This window comes from Aotus nancymaae, unplaced genomic scaffold (assembly GCF_030222135.1).
Source record: "Aotus nancymaae isolate 86718 unplaced genomic scaffold, 86718_ANA_hifiasm-v0.15.2.pri h1tg000029l, whole genome shotgun sequence".
NCBI lineage: Eukaryota > Metazoa > Chordata > Mammalia > Primates > Aotidae > Aotus > Aotus nancymaae.
This window is the reverse complement of record NW_026988442.1, coordinates 79709246-79729466: the sequence shown is the minus strand read 5'-3', so window position 1 is coordinate 79729466 and position 20221 is coordinate 79709246. Positions and strand designations below refer to the sequence as shown.

General features: G+C 42.1%; 1 long non-coding RNA gene across 1 annotated transcript; it reads right to left on the bottom strand.

The window, feature by feature from the left end:
• Positions 1-12978: 12978 nt before the first annotated feature.
• Positions 12979-19402, bottom strand: LOC105728156 (uncharacterized). Its single transcript, XR_001109948.3, has 3 exons — positions 19255-19402; positions 17635-17761; positions 12979-13538 (listed from the first exon to the last, which is right to left on the bottom strand). It is a non-coding gene; the product is annotated as an uncharacterized LOC105728156 (long non-coding RNA).
• Positions 19403-20221: the final 819 nt, after the last annotated feature.

The following is a 20221-nucleotide window of genomic DNA, read 5'->3' as shown; positions in this document are numbered from 1 at the left end:
GGTTAAGTTCTGTTGGTAAATAGCAACCCACCCATAATCAACACATCAGTGGGTTATTCTTATGTTCTTTGCAACCCAAGGGTTTCTGTATTTAATGACTCTAATTAAAACTCTTAGCATATCAAAGCAATTTCTTAGAAAAACAGCAATAATTAGTTTAGAAATTTCCACAATTTGTTACTTTGTCAAGCTCAGTAAGCAATGGTTTTGTTGGTGGTGGGTTTTTTTTTTTTTTTTTCTGCTTGCAAATGTTCCAAGAAAAGCTTTGAAATCCTGAACCTTACCGTCTATTTCATGAGAAGAAATAGCAAGGGTGACCATTTTGAAATCCTTCTTTATTTCCCTCTCTTCTCTCAAGTGAGAGAGAGAGACTCTATACAGTTTTTAGGGAGAACCAACTCAAAGACTCATTAATCGTTTTCTGTCTTCTGGGTAATTCTTATCAGTTTTCAAAAATATGCCAGAATCTTCATATTGAGAAACCTTTTCTTAACCTAGTTTATCATTCTAGTAATGGCACCAGCAAAACTTCTTAGCAGGGATTGTCTAAACTCCCTACCCTTACTTCCTCACTGCTTGTTCTCTATTTATTAATTTATTTCTATTTACATCGCATTAGAAATATAGATCCATTGTGCAAAATTAGAAAACACAAATAAGCTAAGAGAAAACATGTGGCAAACGACACTTCCCAACTTCCCTTGCCGTTGGGGCAAACGCCCGCATTCCACTGGTGAGTGAGATACATTATTTCTACCCACTAATAAAATACAATAGTGATGTGTCCTACTTGCTGGCACGGTCAATACAATCTCCCATGAACACTCCTCTATACTCTTTCTTCTTCCTGAAAAATTCAACAGCAAAGAGTACAGCAACCTTGGAAACCATGTTTTTAAAATGGCATAGTCAATATTAGTCTTGGTCCATAAATGACCTCTGGAAATAAACTCGAGTTTACCCTTAGCCAATGAAGAAACATCTACTCTAGAAAATATACAAAAATTCAGTACAAAATGTGAAGGTGTGTGGTATTTGAATCAAGACTACTCTTATCTCCATCCCCACCAGTTCAGCGATGTGGAAACTGCACCGCAGAATACAATACTGCCAAGAACCCAGGGCAAGACTGTAACATTTTCTATTCTGCCCTTAGCACCTTGTTGCCAAGGCCAAGTCTTGGGTGACTGCAGTGAAGATGCAGGTTGATCCCTTCTTCCTCCCAATTCCCAGCCATGAAATGACGGCTTCATTTTAGATGTGGCACACTGAGAATACTGGGGCCGATTGCCCTTGCCTTCATTCTTGAGGCAATGGTTCCACACCAGGAGTGGCAAGCTGAGAGAACCCTAGGCTGCAGTCCACCCCCTATGCTTCTAGAGCACAGCTGTCATTCAAAAAGAGGCTTAGCAGTGTCCCTACCCCAGCTCCAGAGTCCTGACTCAGAGAGTTTTGCCTAGAAGGGAAAACTGGCCATAAAACAAATAGCTTCTAAACTCTTCTCCAAAAAACTGACTTTATTTGCAACAGTGCTAGAGATGTTCAAGTCTAAGGGCATTCTCAAGAACAATGGAGACTGTAGTGGGAAGAGATTCATGGTTCTAATGAAGATATAGCCTAGACTGTAGGCTGGCTAGTTTACAGAGAGGAGTGGGAAATAAGACAGCTGAGAGAAGCCATGATGTTAGAACAAATATTAAACACTGACCTCAGAAACTATTCATACAAAGAGTGACATCAGCAAGATGGTAGACTAGGAAGTCCCAACCCACATACCACCACAAATGCAATGAATGATTTAACAATTACCACAAACAGACATATTCTAGGAAATCTCCAAAGTACAATGAAGAAGCTGCAGCAACCAGTAAAGAAGAAAAACTGAGAGTGGCCACGTAGAAAAACATAGGAAGTATTTTACCTGCATCACCCCATCATGCAACCTGGCACGGATCTGCAGTGCCACCATGAACAACCACAGTTATTATTACCAGGGATCCCCACAGTCTTTGCCAAAGCTGCACTAGTGACAGAGCTGCCCAGAGTACACACTGCCCCCCCTCACCTGAGCAAAAGCTGCTACTGCACCCTCCCTAGGGCCAGAGTTGCCACATCTCCCAACCCAGCACTGACACCACCTCACACACACCTACACCTTGGAACCCCAGTGCTATTATCACATGCTACACTCTCACCCCCAAATTGTATTGCCAAGGAGGATCTCCTCAGCCATCACTTCCCTTTGCAGGAGAAAAGGAGCACAGGAACTCACTTCACAGCCACAGAAGTGTGACAGTGGTTTCATACTCATGAAATTCACTGGTCTTACTATGCTTCTCAGCATTTTGAAGCAGCTGGCTTGCTAAAATGGTAGAATGTCATTTTGAAGTCACAGATGCAGCACTAGCTAGGTGACAATATTTTGTGTGGCTGGAACAAATTTCTCCAGAAGGCAAAATATGCTCTGAATCAGTATCCAATATATGGTACTATTTCTCTCATCTCAGCATTCATGGGTCCAGGAATCAAGGAGGAGAAATAGAAATGGCACCACTCAATATCATCCCTAGTGACCCACTAGCAAAAATTTTGCTTCCGACTCCCACAATTTTATGCTCTGTGGCCTAGAAGTTAGTCCCAGAGGAAGAATGCTTCCATCAGGAGACACAACAATGACTTCATTCAACTGAAGGTTAAGACGCCAACCAGCCACATTGGGATTTTCAGGTCTCTGAGTCAACAGGCTAAGAAGGGAAAATACAGTGTTGGCTGGCATGATTGATCTGAACTACCACTGGGAAATTGGACTACTATTCCACAGTGGAGGAAGGAAGAGTATGTCTAGAATAGAGGAGATCCCTTAGGGTGTCTCTTTGTATAACTGTGCCTTGTGATTAAGGTCAGTGGGAAAATACAACAACCCAATCCATGAAGGACTACAAATGGAATGACGGTGTGGGTCATTCCACCAGGTGAGAAAACCATCGCCAGCTAAGGTGCTTGGTGAAGACAAAGAGAATACAGAACGGATAGTACAAAAAGCTAATTATCAATACCAGCTATGACATGTGATCAGTTATAGAAATAAGGACTGTAACTGTCATGAGTATTTTTCCCTATTTTGTTAAAAATAGGTTTGTGTGTATATATACATATATTAAGCAAATATCTTTATATCCTCTCCTATTCTTCTATCATGTAAGATAAGATGTATTAACTTCATATCAGAATTTAAGTATTGCTAATTTTACATCATAGTATTTAAATTATGGAATATCAGCAGAAGAGTAAATATCACTCAAGGGCTTTACCTCCTCTTCTCAGGAAGGGTTTGGTGCATTTTCAGGCATATCATGTTAGATTGAACTATGATCTTGTTATGGTCTTTATTTGAAGATTAGGTATGGTTTAAGGAGATGCATGTGGATGCCAAGCTGACAGAGTGAACTTGTAATGGTTATGTTGGGTGTTAACTTGACTGGGTTACGGGATGTCCAGATGGCTGATAAAGCATTATTTCTGAGTTTGTCTCTGAGGTTGTTTCCAGAATAGATTGGTATTTGAACTAGTGAACTGAATAAGGAAGATCCGCCCTCACTCAAATATGAGCAGGCACCAGAACAAGGCAAAGGAAATAATTTGCTCACACACACACACTCTCTCTCTCTCCTAGAGCTGGACACCCATCTTCTCCTACCCTTGGATGTAAAAACTCCAGGCTTTCTTGCCTTCAGACTCTGTGACTTTCATGACTGCCCCTGCACTCAGTTCCTCAGGCCTTCTGCTTTGGACTAAGAGTTACACCAGCAACTCTCCTGGTTCTCAGATCTTCAAACTTGGATGGAGTCATGCTACTGACTTGCCTGTTCTCCAGCTTGCAGATAGCACATTGTAGAACTCCTCTGACAAACTGCCTCTCATATGTCTATATCAGGTAGATAGATAGATAGATAGATAGATAGATAGATAGATAGATAGATAGATAGATAGATGATAATAGATATCATGCATACATACATATGTATTCGATTGGTTCTGTTTCTCTGGAGAACCGTGACTAATATCAATTACAGATGGTTAAAATAAATGAAGTCATATAACAACAAGTATTGCTGAAGATGTGAAAAAATCAGAATCCTCATATGCAGTGGAAATTTTAAATAATACAGCCACTTTGCAAAACAATCTGGCAATTCCTCACACAATTGAATAAAGAGTTATAATGACCCTCCTAAGTACATATATTCTACTCTTAGGTATATACCCAAGAGAAATGAAAACATACGTCTACACAAAATCTTGCACATAAGTCTTCATAGCATCATTGTCATAGCCAATAGGTGGGAAAAAAACAATGTCCATCAACTGATGAATGGATAAACAAAACATGGTGTATTCATGCAATGGACTATTACTCAGCCATAAAAAGTAATGAAGTGCTGATATGTGCTACAAAATGAATGAAATTGAAAATATTATACTGAGTGAAAGAAGTCAGTCACAGCCAGGCATTGTGGCTCATGCCTGTAATCCCAGCACTTTGGGAGGCCGAAGTGGGCGGATCACAAGGTCAGGAGTTCAAGACCAGCCTGGCCAACACGGTAAAACCCTGTCTCTACTAAAAATACAAAAATTAGCCAGCTGTGGTGGCATGCACCTGTAATCCCAGCTACTTGAGAGGCTGAGGCAGGAGAAGCACTTGAACCCAGCAGCAGGAGGCTGCAGTCAGCCGAGATCGTGCCATTGCACTCCAACCTGGTCCCACCTGGGAGACAAGGGCAAGACTCCATCTCAAAAAAAAAAAAAAATCAGTCACAAAAGACCACTGCTATAGTTTGAATATCCTCTCTGAAACTTGTGTTGAAACTTAATTCCCAGCGTGGCAGTGTTGAGAGGTGGGGACTTAAAAGGTGACTGGATGATGAGGGCTCTGCCCTCATTAATGGACTTATGCATTTGTGGATTGACAGATTATATGGGTTATCATGGTTGGCTTTTTGAAAGAAGAAAGAGATATGTGAGCTAGCACATGAGAGCACCTTAGCACAGCCCCCTTGCCATGTCAGAGTCCCCACCAGCAAGAAGACTCTCACCAGATGTAGCCCCTTGAACTTGGACTTCTCAGCCTCCATAATTAGGAGAAATAAATGACTTTTCTTTAAAAATTACCCACTTCCAGGTATTCTGATAAGCAACAGAAATTGAACTAAGATAACTACATGTTATATGATTTCATATACGTAAAATGTCCAGGATAGCGAAATCTACAGAGACGGAAGTAGGTCCAGTGGTTGCTTGGGGTTGAGAGGGTGGCAATGGGGGGCGGTTAGAGGAATGATACCTAAAGGGTACAGGATTTCTTTTTGAGGTGATCAAAATGCTCCAAAATTGACTATGGTGATGATTGTATATATCTATTAATTTATTGAAAAACATTAAATTGTACACTTTAATTAGGGTAATTGTATAGCATATGGATTATACCCCAATAGAGTTGCTGGAAAAAAGTTTGAGCCCAGGAAATATCAGGATCTATTTGTTATAACAGTTCAGCCTACCCTAAGTAATATGACCCATAATGGCACAGCCCAATGATAAGCTTATTTTGATGTACATATTTACAGTTTATTTTGCATGAATATAAATTTTTAAAATTAACAAACCAGCTAATATTCTGTAAACTCTACTTTTTAACTTAAATGATTGTAACTACCTTTCTATGTTAATAAATACACTTTTTCATTTCATTTAATACCCAGCATTAAAAATTTTCTGTTTTGTGGTAGTTTAACATGTTAATTTTGACAAACTACTAAGCTTTATCCTTCCTTTTTATTTTGTCAAAGTAATGTTAATTTTTTAACTTTTATTTTTCCATTTCTTTTTGCTCTTGTTATGGTTTACATTCTGGAAGATTTCCTCAACTTTCTGTGCCAATTCTTCTATAATATTTTAAAATTCCTATCCTCTATCTTTTTCTCTGAATGGTCTTTTTAATAGTACGCTCTTCTTTTTCCATATATGTGAAATCCTCTCTTATGTCTCTGAAAATATTAATTATGGTGTTTTGAGGTGTTTGAGCTCTACACTGTCTGTTTCCTCTGGGTTCTTTTTTTCCTGTTTTTCAGTTTTGGTCTCTGTATTTTACATTAGAGGATGCTTCAAATGTATGTTCTTCATTGGGTTTCTGTACATGTTTAAAGTAACACATGAGAATGTAACCAGAAGCTGTGGGTGTGGGAGTGTAATATACTGACTGGTGTGTCTCACTGTACCGTCATGGGGTGGATATCTGGTCCCTTTGTTTTGATTCCTCAGATGTCAGTATCTGCAGTTCTTTTGTGTTCACTAGACAGTTTCTCCAGGCAAAAGTCCCCCAGCCTCCTGCCTTGCACACATAGGCATGGCTGCCAGTATTCTGACTGCTGAGAAAGGCAAGGGCACTGGTGGTTATCCTGCTCAGTGTGGAGAGTTTCCCTTGGTCCCTTTTTCACCTCCTTGCCTTGCTTCTATCCTCAGCTGTGTGGCTGACCCAGGCCCAGAGTTTCTCCATCTCAGTTTCCACCCAGGGCACCATTCTCTCCTCACCCCACTCTACTCAGTTTTCCATCATGATCTCTGCAATGAAGATGCTTTTGCCCAAGTCCTCAATGGCTTCCACCCTGCTGAATCCAAGGATGATTTTCTGCCCTCATGTTACTTAGTCTTTCAGAAGAATTCAGCACAGTTTTAGTGTTCTCGTAGTCTAAAAATTCCTTATTGATTCCGTGACAGGCAATTTCCTGGCTAAACTTGAAATCCATTTCCCACAAACATTTGTAAATGTAAAACAGTCATGACACTCTCCGGCTTAAAACACATGAAAGCTTCTCATCACACTTTGAACATACCCAGTTTTCCTTGCTGTGGCCCACAGACTCCACATCAGCTGCCCTCGCCTGTCTCTAGCTCATCTCTGACCACCCTCTGTGCATTCAAAATGTGCCACTGGCCTTCTTTCTGTGGCTCAAACATACCCAACTTAGTCCTCTTCAGGGAATCTGCATTTACATTCTTCTCCACTAAGTATCATTTCCTCAGATCTTCCCAGGACTGGCTACTTCTTAGGTATTATTCAATTCTCCGCTCAAACATTAACTCCTCAACCAATCCAATGACATATTCTCCCACCACTACTCCTGTCAACCTGTTATATCAATATGTTCTATTGCCACCATGACATTTATAATCATGTAATACAATCGTGATTTTTTTTTATTCTGAGTCCCCTACAAGAACGAAAGCCCCACATGGACAGAGGTGCTGTCTGTTTTGCTCCCAAATGTCATCAAACAGTGCCCAATACATAGCAGATCGTTGATAAGTATTTACTGCATGGATAAATGAAGTGGGCAAGCAGTCATGTGCTCAGTCCTCCACGGGAATCACTGCAATACTACCAAGTGAAGGATCCATTTTCAGCTCAGACTACCACCTAGATGGAACTCTTCCCACCAGAATAGATTTAAAATATTCCTCAACCATTATGGTACCCAAAAGTACTCATCACCTCAGGGAGCACAGAACTTCTACCTAGAAAGGCAGAAGACAGACCTCACAGTGCCATTTCTCATCCGTAGAAAAGCAGGCAACTAGTAAGCAATAAAATCTTCCAATGAAAATATTTAAGAAAAATCCAGTACATTAAGACGGAACATTGAGCAAGTTAGCAAGCAAATACTAAGAACTTAGCACAAATAAGTGCAGCATGTGAATAATAGAAAAATATCAGAAATAGCCTTTAAGAGAGATTATTCGCTTGGCCCCACCAGTTATGGATTCTAGTCACTTCTTTGATGTGAAATAACTAAAAGTTGCCATCAGAATTTGCTCTAAATATTTTATTATTTATGTTACATAATTATGCATAGCGAGCTGCATTTAGGTATAAATAAAATGATAATGGATTAGTCAATTACCTAAGTTAACAAATCCTGACTTAAAGGCTGTCTCTCAGTATTGCATGCATATAACATACAAACAGGTGGATACTAACTACGCTTTCTTAAAAATGTGAATACTTTTTGATTCTATAATTCTACTTTAAAGAAGTTAACCTAAGCAACTAATTAAGAATATGAATTAATTTTTGGCTATAAAGATAGTCATTACAATGTTATTTACAATAGCAATCTAAATGTCCAACAATAGGAGACTGGTTATAGTCATTCAAAAAATTATTCTATAGACAAATGTTTATTGGCAGAGAATGTGGTCATTAGATTGAAAAAACACGTTACAGAGCAATGCAATCCCATTCTATTTATTATATATACATGTGAACATGTAAATATATGTGTGAATATGTAAATGTGGAAGAGACAGAATAAAAGAGCAAGGAAAGGCATACACGAAACAGATTTTATTAGGTTGGTGCAAAAGTAATTACTGTTTTTGCCATTGAAAGTGATAGCAAAAGCCACAATTACTTTTGTACCAACCTAATAAAAACAGTTTTCGGAATAGGAAAGATATTTCTTTTACATATTTTTTGTTTTTCTTTATCCTAATCTAATTTTTCCTATAATAAACAGTTGTCACCATTGTAATATGAGAAAAAAACTGAATTTTTAATCAAAACTATGTTGGTGATCAGAATGGGTGTTTCTTAATTCATTTATTCTGTCTGAAAGTACCACGTATCATACATACATGGACAACACCACAAACCTTTAAGCACAAAATAGACCTATGTACCCAGTGGACACTTGAAATTTGTACCTTTTCTTCACACACTTGAACTGTCATTTCTCTTTACACCAGCTTAATTCTTTCACCTCTATAAAGCTATTATGCCCTGCTTCTCCCCTTAGCCCTCTTGTTAACCGTCTTATTTATTTATTTATTTATTGACAGAGTTTTGCTCTTGTTGCCCAGGCTGGAGTGCAAGGGCATGATCTCAGCTCACTGCAACCCTGCCTCCTGGGTTCAAGCGATTCTCCTGCCTCAGCCTCCTGAGTAGCTGGGATTACAGGCACCTACCACCACGCCCAGCTAATTTTTTGTATTTTTGTAGAGACAGTGTTTCACTATGTTGGTCAGGCTGGTCTCAAACTCCTGACCTCAGGTGATTCCCCACCTCAGCCTCCCAAAGTGCTGGGATTACAGGTGTCAGCCACCATTCCCGGCCTTGTTAGTCTTTTTATTCTTTTTTGCAGGCTCCTGGTTTTAGTCAATTTGGGCTACTATAACAAAACACCATAGACTGGGCAGATTAAACAGCAGAAATTTATTTCCCACAGTTCTGGAAGCTGAGAAGGCCAAGACCAAGGTACCAGCTGGTTTGGTTCCTGGCGAGGGCTCTCTTGCTGGCTGGCAGACAGCTGCTTTCTTGCTATGGCATCACATTCCTTTTCTCAGTTTATGCACATGAAGAGAGAACGAGACTTCTCCCTCTTACTTCTTATGAGGCCACCAATCCCATCAGAAAGGCCCCATCCTCATGGCTTCATCTAACACTAGTCACCTCCCAAAGCCCCATCTCAAAACACCATCAAACTGGAAGTTAGGGCTTGAACATCTGAGTTTGAGGGGAACACAAACCTTCAGTCCATAACACTTCTCTTCTTCTGATTAAATATGAATGTTTCACAGGCCCTGTCCTGATGTTCTGCACATCCTCCGTCCTTCGGACACACACCTTTTTAAAATCTCAAATATGTACTACTATCCCAGGGAGGCCCAAGCTGCAACTCCAGACCTAAATCTCTCTGGAGTCCCACAAACAGCTCAAGCACACATGCCCTTAAGTTTCTTCCCTTATCAAATCCTATTCTTTTCTTTGTATTTACCATAGGGTGAATGAATGGCATGACCATGTACCCAGTCACCTAAACCAGCAGCCTGGCAGACCACCTACGCTCTTCCCTTTATGATACAAAGAATCATATGGAGAATCATAGGGAGAGAAAAGAGAAATTTTCTCAGTCCAGAACTTCAAGACCCAGAATTCAGACTTTAGTGTGAGGAGTGTGACCTACCTTACACAGAACTATGAGCGGTTCCAGGTGCTAATGGAACCAAGCCCATACAACTCACAGATCTTAGCCTCTCTGGCCTGGTGGACATACCATTTAAATGGATCTCCAATAGCTGCAAAATATGAGAAATCTCTAGAAACAAGAAGAGCAATGGGAAGGCCTTTGTTCTAATCCCACAAATGGCATTTCTTTGCTGATTTGAGGTTCTGTAAGCAAACAAAAGTAAACGCAACCTTGAACAGAGGTGAAGTCCTGCTCCTCACCAGATTTGGCTTGCCTCCCATTGGTCCTGTAGATTTCTCAAATACATCTCAGATTTCCTTTTTCCACTTCCCTCCTTAGTTCATGCTCTAGCCATTTCTCTCCAAGATTAGGGCCCAGCTCCTAGTTTTCTCCCTCACTCAAATCTTTTCTGACTCTCACCTGTCCTCCACACTGCCCAGGAGCCGCCTTTCTACCACTGAAAATCCCAGGACGGCTCTCCATCTCCCCCTGAAATAGAAATTCTCTCCTGCGGGCTCCTGCTGGCCTGTCCACACCTTTGCACCTGCATCCTCTACACTGAGGCTGCACTTGCCATTCTCAAGCACTCTACGCTCTGCTTCCTCCACTCGGTGCAGATGCCTTCGCTCACCCGGGCTCTCCCTGTGCACAACCTCCCAACTCCTCTCCTATGAGAACTTCCCTGGGAACACTTCACAACACCACCCCCGAGAGGTGTCAGAGTTCCTTCCTACTTGCTCCTATCATTCCTCCAGGGTATAGCCTCCAGGGTAGCCAGACCTTGCCGTGTTTTATAGTAGGTGTTTATTGACCTCTCTCTCCACCACACTGCAGGCACTTAGAGGACAGGCATGGAGGCTTTTCACCTTTCTTCTGACATGTAATTCGGGGCTTAGACATAAATGGTCAAGGCGTATTTCTAATAAGTGGATTAAATAAAATAATAAACAAACCAAAGAATGACTGAATGGCACCCATGATAATAGGTATTCACCTCTAAGATGAAAACCTGCTTCGATAGAGCTTAGAAATTCTTGCCTTTAGAACATTGAAACTGGACAGTGAGGTTAGCCTTGTGAAGTTATTTGGGTTACATGGAAATCAGAGGAGTCGGGATAATCCAAAGAGAAAAAGGCATAAGATGCTGGCCTGAAGAGATTTGCAAGTTTCTATCATATTGGCGTTTTTTAAATAGCCGCAAGGAGATATTGCGGCTCAAATCCACCTTTTCTTAGCAAATAAGCTCCAAAAGATGATCCAGAGAAAACAAATTCCATTGAAAGCAACGTTCCATTAATCAGGGGCTCTGAGATGTGACCTGCCCAGGCAGCTATTGGCCTCTTCTGCCATTTTATATTTCCTCTTTAATCAAATCCCTGGATGCTACAGTTCTCAACTTGCAGAGATTTAAAAGGCACTTTGATTAATGGACTTGATCAGTGTCCGCTCTTGTTTAACCATGGTGCTCTCCTCTGCGTTTCACACCCACATCACACCATCCCCTTTTATTACAGGAACTGAAGAATGTGATGGCCTGCCAGACAGCAGAGTAATTTATGAAAAATATATTTTTAAAGGGAGAGTATATTAAAGCTTGAAAAGAACTCAGAGCCTGTTGCTATTTTAATTTTAAATAGGCTATGCAAATAATTAAATGTCAGGTCATATTGATGCCATCAAATTTAGGAGAGTATAGATGGTATACAACCCCAGAGTCCTAGAGAATATTAAATCAGATCTATCAGGGCACTGCATCATATCCTGCTTTTGACATGAAACAACAGTATCGATTGAGTTAAAAATGAGCCAATTTTCAAAAACCTCTACCTGCTACAAACGTTTCCATATATACCACAGTTCTTTAAAAAGAGATAAAAAGAAATTGAGATGAATTCATAAATATATTTAAGCACTAAATCTCTCTTTGGTTTTTTTTATTTTTCTTAAGCCTCTCCTGCCTCACAAAAGCCTATTTCAAATATTGACTTCAAGGAGATGATGGATAAGAACAGCCAATATTCAGGGCTAAGGTAATGGATGCTGCTCACTCTTCTTTAGAACGGTTTAATTTGGATATTTACCTGAACTTCACTCAAGGCTTTGTACACCGGAGTCTCAATCAGGCACACCAAAGCATACTGTGTACTGTGAGCTGTATACTGTGTTCTGTGGTGCAGCTCTTTCAGACTAGTAGGAAAGTTTTTTTTAAATCCTCTTAAAATGACATTGAGAAAACAGAAATTGTCAGTGAATAAACATTTATTGTGCACCTACTATGTGCTAAGAATTCGGCTACATTGTAGAAGTGTCAGGATGAATAAGGCAATGAGGAGAGGAGGTAGCAGAAAACGTGCCTTTCTTCTTTTAAGTTGCCTAACTGGTGATTCAGGGAATTCTTCCTTCCAGAGTACCTAATAACTGGTTATCTCACAATGGCTCAGAATCAAACTGAATGTCAAAAGGAAACCAGTCTTGCATCCAAGATTGGCTGGTTGGCCAATAACCACCAGTGACAAAAGCTCAGCATTAACCCTGGTAATTTGTCTCTCCATTGCCCATGGCAGACATCACTAATCAATTACAGCATTTGGCCATCTAATCCACAATTATTTATTGAGTGATTCCTACATGTCAGCACTCTAATAAGCACAGCAGACACTGCAGTGGACGAGATAAACAAAGTCCCTGCCCTCTTGAAGCTTACATTCTTACGGGGAAATGAGGCAATACACAAGAAAGATAATTTTAGATAATAAGAGGTGATAGGAATACAATTAGGCAAGGAAAGGGGATAGTGTGTGCCTGAGGGAAGCGGGGAGAGGGGACACTTTTTAGCTAGGATGGTCAAAGTTCTCTCAGTAGAGGTCACATTTGCAGAGAAACCATGAGATCTATTCCACTGGCTCCTCCTCAGGACAGCACTCTGGGCAGCCATTACCAGTCAAATGCTGATCAGACATTTCTATGCTATGAATGAGTCCTGAGTAAGGCATACTAGGGGATGGAGAAGAATCATTCAATGTAGCTATGGGATACATATTTAACAAAATCAGACATTGCAAGATTGAAAGAAGACTTGAAATACTTGGATTCTAGTCTTATTTTAACCTTTTAGACTCTCAGTTTCCTCATCAATGAAATAAGAAGGTTGGATGAAATAATCTATGAAATTCCTTTTAGATCCTATGGTCAATAATTCCAACTAAGAAGTAAAGTGGGTTTTTAGACAATTGGAGGGAGAGGGTAGTTTAAGTAGAAAAGTATTTTTGTAAAAGAAGTCATTTGAACAGTCAGAGGAGAAATGAGATGTAGCTATGACTTCCTGGAGGCTTCTGGGTGACCAGCAGCACCACAGTCAGCTCCTGGTTTTGCAAACAGCTTCAACTACCACCATCCAAAGCAGTCTTCACCTTGAATTCTGCATATAAGCCAATTGGTGTGGTCTTCTCAGCCACGTGCACATTCAAAATCTCCAGCATTGCAATCTGTCATCTGCTCATCTCGGAACACAAAGACCTACACGAAGGCAAATCATCATGTTGTGAGAGAAAGAAGAAAGGGTTTTTAGAGATTCCCAGGAAAGAATCCACATTTCACTGCTGCCTGCGACAGGAGAGCCACCACTTTCAGAAGTGTCACAGGAGAGAATTACTGGTTTGCACAGTAATGACGGGTCTGGATCAAGAGTCAGGTATTTATTTTTTAAATTCTTGATTTTGCTGTACAATAGCATTAAGAACAGGACCCCAGTGCATTAAGATGTCCCCTTTTTATACAGGTAGTAGTTCAAGATTAGGTCCTTAGCCATAACCCAGATACTTATATGTTACTATGACACTGTGAGTTTGGATGATAAATGATTCAAATTCATTTTGTGGGTACAAAGTGCTTCATAAATACTTAATATCCAGAGTGATTTCAACTTAGAATTTCTGACTTTATTTGGACTTCTCTTTATCCAAGCCATACCAGGTCCTTGCTCTATTTGTAAATATGTAATCTTCTACACCGGCCTCTGCACCACTTCCCCTGCTGCTGATGGATGCTGACTTGGGTCTTGCATCCAGGCAGACTGAGAGATGCAAGATAAGAGAGGGATGGTCTCTTGAGTAACCTACGATCCAAGAATAGCCCCCGCTGATTTATTGTATCTCCCATTTTCCATGCTCTGGTGCAAAGATGGAACTATCTTTGTGACTTCTGCCAGATCACAGGGATGGATGTTTTCATGAGAGGATGCTCTCTCCAGAGAAAAGCACATGATAGCAATCCAGCATTTTGGACCCACCAACTGTTCATCCACCAAATTACAGCCCCCACCCTTCTGCCAGGAGCAGAGCAGAAGGGTGACCAGGGGCTTGCTTTCTCTAGGAACATATAAGAAATGGCAGTAGAGGTGTCATTTCTTCTATTTCCTTCCTAAAATAACACTCCTGAAGACACTCACTCAGCATGGCTTTGGCCTACACTTCAGAGAGTCTGGAGGATCAGGCTGGAGTCTACTGCTGTGCTCTGTAAATAACCACATCAGAGAATGTGTGGTTAGTTACAGAGCACAGCAGCAAAACTACTTAATCTCTCTGGTCTTCAGTCTTCTCATTGATAAAAAGAAGGTTTGGGTTTGTCTCTTAGGCATTAATGTCACGGTAGCCTATTTGGTGAACAAGCCTGGTTTGAAATCCTGTCTGGCACTTACAGCTTGTGTTGTCTGGCCTCAATTTTCTTGTCTGTATTATGGAAATAATACCGTAAGAAAGAGATTAGTTAAGCACATAGCACAATTGATCAACTGCAGTAGCTGTCTCGCCTTATTTTTATAGGGAGAGTCCTCTTACATTACCATTCAACAGAAATCTCTTTCCCATGGAGGTGCTCGCTAAACCTGAGCACCTCCAAATCCAATTTGACAACAAAATTGCAGAGCAGCCCAAACCCTGTTTGAATGAAGAGTTTATCTGGATCATTTCTGTTGAAGATGAATACCCCAGGCTCATCACACCTCCCCACGCATTAAATCTGTGAGAACAACCAGGCACGCCACACAAAAAGGCGAAAGGAAAAGCAGGCCCCCAGGAGAGAGTGTTAAGTGCATATATATCTGTTCTATTATCTTAGTGGCTTGGGACAACAACTATTTTAGTTTATCTCATGACTTTGTGGGTCAGGAATTCAGGCATAGTTTATCTGGGTGATGATATCAGCTGAGGTCGGTCTGTGTTATTTAGATGTTGAGTGGGCTGGACTGGAAGGTCCAAGACAACTTTGCACATGGTTTGAGGGCTGGGCTCAGCTGGGACTGTCTACTGGAGCATCCACCCATAACTGTGCCAACAGGGCCATCTCAGGGCGTCAGACTTCTTACACAGTAAGGTGACACTTTGAGACAGTGTTTCAAGAGACCAAGGCAGGAACTTCAAGGCTTCTTTTAATCCAGCCTTGGAAGTCATGCAGCATCACTTCTACCACATTGTAGTGAGCAAGTCATCAAGGCTGGTCCAGAGCCAAGGAGGAGAATAAGACTTCACAGCTCAATGGGACAAGTAACAGAGAATTTGCAGCCATCTTTAATCAACCTCAATACCTGAGCCTCAATTCTACTCTGTGGGGCAGCTGGGATCCAGGAAAGATGAGATTGAAGCTTTGAAATTAGACTAACAAAGCTCCAGATGACTAGAGCCCAGGTGCACTGCTTACACCCCCACCTGAATTTTGAAGTCATATTCTTTTTTTTTTTTTTTTTTTAAGACAGGGTCTGGCTGTGTCACCTGGGCTGGAGTACACCGGCACCATCACAGCTCACTGCAGCCTCCATCTCCCAGGCTCAAGCCATTTTCCCACCTCAGCCTTCCACGTAGCTGGGACTACTGGTGCACACCACCATGCCTGGCTAATGCTTTGTATTTTTAGTAGAGATGGAGTTTTGCCATGTTGCCCAGGCTCCTCTCAAACTCCTGGACTCAAGCAATCCACCCACCTTGACTTCCAAAGTACTGGGATTACGGGCAGGTGTGAGCCATCATGCCCGGCCTTGAAGTCATATTCTAAATTGTATTTGAATTTGTGCCTCTTTGTTTTTCCCCCGAACCAAAGCCCTCAATTTGTAGTCTCTGTCCGCTTCTGCAGAAATCTGGAAAATGCCAGTTTTCCTCTCCCCCCTTTCTTTTCCATACAACATATTTATATGTTGGGCTATGGGTAGACCTCTCCCATCTTCGCACCCTTTCCAGTGTCACTGCCAATGTCTTTAATATCTAATGAAGAAGCCAAAGGCGAGAGGCCACAGGGCAACAGAAAAACTACAACAGGTAGGGCCTAGAGGCTCCCCTGACTTGCCACCATCTCAAAATGTCTGCTGGGTTCAACTGCCTTTCATCAGCCTGGAATCCAGAAAGCCAAAGACTCTCACAATGTCTGCTTCACAGAGACCTGTACTGTGGATGGGAGGCCATCTGGAGGCTGGCGCCGCTGGGATGCTCTCTGTCAACTACCGTTTTCCTGAGGGGAAGCCTGCTGACATGTGGCGGGGTGGGGGGGGAGGGGTGGGGCGGGGAGGGGCGGGGGGAGTCATTTCCTCAGGAAGGACAGGGAAATTGGGTGTCTGAAAAGGCTGTGTCCTTTTGCAGCTGTTAGCTATTATGCTAGAAGAACTCAGGCCCTGTTAGGTTTCTCAGGGTCCCCAAGCCCTTCCCATTAATTGTGAGCATCCAAGGGCTTGCAACAACAAAGAGTTAATTTTTCATATGCTGCCTTTGCTGTGGGTCGTTGTGGCTTTGTTCCACATCATCTTTACTCTAGAACCAGAACTGAGAAAGCAGCTTCTGTCTGGAACAGTGTCAGTTGCCATCACGGAGGGAAAGGTAAACACAGTGATTCCTAATCCTTCTACTCAGAGGCTGCACCTGTCAGTTACACTCGTGTCATTGGTTAAAGCAAGTCAAATGGTCACACTGCATTCAACAGAGCAAGAATGTAGAATCCTCCCACTGCAAGGAGAAGCCCCGCAGAGGAGGGTGACACAATATTTGGTGAACATTAATATGATCCTCCACAGTCTGTGCTCTGGTAACCAAATACACAGTCCCCTCCCCTCCTCTCACGCAGAGCACACTTACTGCTCCCCAAGGGAAACAGCCCAAAACTCCCCTCCAGGCACTGTTCGGAGCTGAAAGTCCAGAATCCGTGCCAAGGCAGGAGCCTCTCTAGAGCAAGGTTGGACACACCTCCTTCTGACGGAGACAACTAAGAAATAACAAGGCAAATCACCTGCTCCCACGCACAAACCCAGTATGCAACTTGAGACAGGGACACAATAAACACTCTCATTTGGAAACAGAAGCATAGGAGACACAGCAGTCACAGACCCACGTCGTATTAAAGTCCCCCCAGGGTACATCCGAGAAGCCCTTTTCCTAAGGAGGGGGACTATTCCTTGACCAGCCCCACTGACCGTTTTCCCTTGGAGAAACTTCCCGGCCCATTGCTCTCTCTGGCCCCAGGCTCTGCCCACTGGGAGGGCCTCTCAATTTCCTACCTGCCTGAGCTGTAGCTGAAAAGGGCCTTAGAGAATGTGCATTCCCTGGGGTGCCAAGCAGGCCTTCAGCCTGCTTCCTACCTGTAGACGTTGGGCGTCCAAGGCTGTTTTCAGTCTCAGGCACAGTCTCTTTACTCCAGCCACTGGCTCCTTCGCCTGTGCAATTCTCTTGCAACGTAAATTGGTTTCTTCTGTGTTTGAGTCTAGTCTGTATCCAGAACCATGAAAGATAATAATAAAATGATACTTTCGCTCCAGGACCCTTACTTTTAAGTTAGCTTGTTATGCAGCTCTCAATAACCAGAAGAACATTGTTTAAAGAATAGAGACCGGGAGCGGTGGCTCATGTCTGTAATCCCAGCACTTTGGGAGGCCAGGGTGGGCAGATCACAAGGTCAGGAGATCAAGACCATCCTGGCTAACACGGTGAAACCACGTCTCTACTAAAAATACAAAAGAAATTAGCCGGGCGTGGTGGCTCGTGCCTGTAGTCCCAGCTACTCGGGAGGCTGAGGCAGAAGAATTGCTTGAACCTGGGAGGCGAAGGTTGTGGTGAGCGGAGATCGCACCACTGCGCACTCCAGCCTGGGCAACAGAGCCAGACTCGATCTCAAAAAAAAAAAAAAAATGTACCGATACCCAGGCCCACTCAAGGCAGATTCAATCAGAATCTCTGGCAGAGAAGCCTCCACAGCACTGATTAATCTCTCCAGGTGATTCCACTGTGGTTGAGGGTTGAGAAGCTGCTGATCTTCTATTGGTGATGCCAGTGAAGAAACCCAGAGGCCTAGGCAAAAAGTCATCTTTGGTTTCTCCTTACCAGAAACTACCATTTTTTTCGGGGGGAGGGACTCTCACTCTGTCGCCAGGCTGGCATACAGTGGCACAATCTCAGCTCACTGCAGCCTCCACCTCCCGGATTCAATCGAGTGTGGTGCCTCAGCCTCCCGAGTAGCTGGGATTATTGGCGTGTGCCACCACATCCAGCTAATTTTTGTATTTTTAGGAGAGATGGGGTTTCACCATGTTGGCCAGGATGGTCTTGATCTCCTGACCTCATGATCCACCCGCTTCCACCTCCCAAAGTGCTGGGATTACAGAAACTACTTTTTTTATTGTTTCTCCCACTGCATTCACTTAGTGTATACAGCCTGCTACAATTCAGTTAGTATATATTACCAATGGTAAATAAAGTTCTGGAAATTACGTCATATGAGGAAAGTATAGTAAAAAAAATGGGAATGCACATAATCCTGAGAAGAAAAGATAAGGCACAATCTCAGCATTTACTTATTTTCACGTATTTAAATAGGCATGGAAAGCTTTTTTCTGCTCACTAGAAAGCAATGGTTAACCACTAGATAGAAATTACAAGGAAACAGATTATGCTCTATACAAATTTCTTTTTTTTTTTTTTTGCCTTCACCCCCAACCTCACCTCTAATTTTTTAAAATAAGATAGAGAAATCACTTTTTCCTAACAGCAGTTATGGAACTATCTCTCACCATGGTAGTGATTTGGGCTATTTACAAATTACCTGGCGCTCACGCCTTCTGAGCACAGGATAGGATTTCATATCCCGCCCCTTCCAGGTTAGGAATGGCCTGCTGCCTGGCCTTGACCACAGACATGCGATTGGAAGTGCTTTAGATTACTCCACCCAAAAAACTTCAAGCGCCAGTGTGCAAATTCCCACATACCTCTCTCTCTTCTGGGATATTGACATGTAGAGGCACTGTTAGCCTGAGTCCTGCGTGAGTCCATGGAACAGAGCCCCCAGCAAGACTGACAGCTCAAATACAGGACGCCCAGTTACATCTAAATTTTAGGAAACAAATAATTTTTAGCATGCAATATTTGAAACATACCTATACTAAAAAAAATCACCGATCATCCAAAATTCAAATTTGAATGTCTTGTATTTTTCTTTGCTAAATCTGGCAACCCTATCCTTAAATGATCCATGGTAGTCATGTAACATCAGGAAGAAATAAACCTTGTTATTTTAAGCCACAGAGATTAGGGATTGTTACTGCCAAATAACTTAGCCTATCCTGACTTGACAACTTCCAATCTTTGATGAGAAAATCTGTTGATGAGGCCTAAGTGTAGCCCCAATATTTGAAAGGAAGAAGGCAGTTTCTGTACATAGTAAAAGAGAAACTTGGGTGCTCTGGGATATAATTTGAGAAGAAAGGATGGGTGAAAAATTGGTATAACACAGCCTCAGCCATCAGGGAATTTCACCTCTACTTGGAAACTAAAAATTTTTTTAAAAATGAAAAATATAGGCCATGTGAGTTTGGAGTACACATGGAAGGACTTCATGAGGAAAGGTATGCCTGACCAGGAGATAACCAAAGAAGTAGGACTAGGGTTGCAGAAGGGCTGAGTATCATGGTTTGTGAGGTTATTTTCCAGAATTTCCAGAGCATACAGGACCAGCTGTCCCTGCAGGGCTGGAGATAAAATGCTAGGTGGTGTGGAAGTTGTAAGAATCAAAATAGGTCGGGCACGGTGGTTCACACCTGTAATCCCAGCACTTTGGGAGGCCAAGGCGGGAGGATCACAAGGTCAGGAGATAGAGACTATCCTGGCCAACATGGTGAAACTGCGTCTCTACTAAAAATACAAAAATTAGCTGGGCGTGGTGGCACGCACCTGTAG